Source organism: Eretmochelys imbricata, chromosome 5 (assembly GCF_965152235.1).
Source record: "Eretmochelys imbricata isolate rEreImb1 chromosome 5, rEreImb1.hap1, whole genome shotgun sequence".
In the NCBI taxonomy this organism is placed as follows: Eukaryota; Metazoa; Chordata; order Testudines; family Cheloniidae; genus Eretmochelys; species Eretmochelys imbricata.
The window spans coordinates 124811405-124813482 of NC_135576.1; positions in this window are offsets into that span (position 1 = coordinate 124811405).

Sequence of the window (2078 nt, forward strand, 5' to 3'; positions counted from 1 at the left end):
ACCTATCCTCCATGAACTTATCTAGTTCTTTTTTGAAACCTGTTTGGCCAGTGGTGGGCAACCTGTGGCCTGCATACAGCCCATCAGGGTAATCTGACTGCAGGCCACGAGACATTTTGCTGATGTTGACAGTCCGCAGGCACGCCCCCCCGCCGCACCAGCTGTAGTTCGCTGGTGTGCTACATGTGGTCTGCAGGTTGCCCACCACTGGTCTTGGCCTTCACAACATCCTCTGGCAAGGAGTTCCACAGGTTCACTGTGCATTGTGTGAAAAAATACTTCCATTTGTTTTAAACCTGCTGCCTATTAAGTTCTTTTGGTGACCTCTAGTTTTTGTGTTACGAGGAGTATTTAATCCTTATTTGCTTTCTCCACACATCAAGATTTTATAGACCTCTATCATATCCTCCCTTAGTCTCTTTTCCAACCAGAAAAGTCCAGTCTTATTAATTTCTCCTCATACGGAAGCCATTCCATACCCCTAATCATTGTTGTTGCCCTTTTCTGAACCTTTTCCAATTCCAATGTATCTTTTTTGAGATGGGGAGACCACATCCGCACGCAGTATTCAAGATGTGGGCGTACCATGGATTTATACAGATTTAGTACGCTATTTTCTGTCTCATTATCCATCCCTTTCTCAATGATTCCCAACATTCTGTTCGCTAAATTGGGTCGTTCATGTAGGTACCTGCATGTGGACTCAGGAGCCTGTCTGTGGACACCGTAAATAAGCACATGGGGGAAGAAATCCATGGAAAAGCTTTTGTTTTCTGTGCTCCTGCATCTTCTATTCTAGCTGAGGATTGAGTTGTGGTTCTAGCTTTCCCCTCACCTCCCTGCAGGAAATCTAGTCCTAAAACAGCACCTACAAACGAGCTCTTCATTCATCTGAGTTCTGCTGTATCCATGGAACAGCCTTGGAAAGGAGAGAGCAATAAAAGCACGAGCTAAGCAACCAGAAAAAGACTAATCCAATTCTTCTACTTACTTTATAATACGGTGCGCCAGCAATTAAACAGGCTCCAGGGAGAAATGGTGCCTCGTTCCTGCAGCTGGCCAGGAGTCAATAAGCCAGATTCTCCTGCTCTGGGCTGAGTTACATTGTGATTTTAAAGCTTATGGGATGGAAACAGGGCACAGGACGGGTACCAGGAGGTACAGCAGGGCAATGTGAAGAAATGAGTACATATAAGTTTTGTTTTGATTTGCTCCCTGCTCAGCTTCCCTCCCACCCCACACTTCAACAGCATAGCTGGAGCCTCCACTGGGTTCTACTATTATGCTTAAAGGATTTCAGCAGAGCAGACAACATACAACTTTCTGGTTGGTTGACTGGGGTAGGTATGCTGATGATAACCAACGGGAAGGCAGGCCAACTTGCCCTGTACACGCTTCATTCTCTTTTTGTCTGATGTCCTCCATGAAAACTGTCTATGCTCTGCAATTCTGAAAATTTGACAGTGGGAGAGTAGGATGGAGAAAAGCTGTAACATTTTTGCCGAGTGCTTTGGTGTAGAAGAATGAAATCAGCTCTATACTTAACTAGAAAAATGCTGAACTTCCACTGATTCCCTCTTATACATTTAGCAATGATGGGAAACTGTAGAAGTTCAGAGAGCCAGAGGCATGTGCAGGTTAGTAACAATATGCTCCAGCCAAAAACAACTGAAATAACACCAGCTAACGCTGTTGCCAAAGGTCACAAAGCAAGTAAGGGTAGGAATCAAGATTAGGAGGAGTTCCCATTCCCCCAGCTGACTAATTAGAGGGTGAGAACTTCCTTTTAATATTAATTACAATACGCTCCCAGAGGCACAGACAGCAAGAGAGGAAGAGGAGCTGATCAGGTTAGAAAGTCTGGACTCCTCTTTTCAGAAGCACAGCCACGAACCACATTTGTTCAGCAGACTGCGTTGGCCACAGAGCATTCACTCTCCTGCCTGCCTTCTTTCACAGACTTGATGTGCCCACAGCTGATCCAGGACTAATGGAAGTTTGTGAGGTCTGCATGGCCTCTCCTATCTTCTCCTCCCTTCTAGCCGCCCCCATCCCCTAAAAGCATGGGTGTAGCTGTG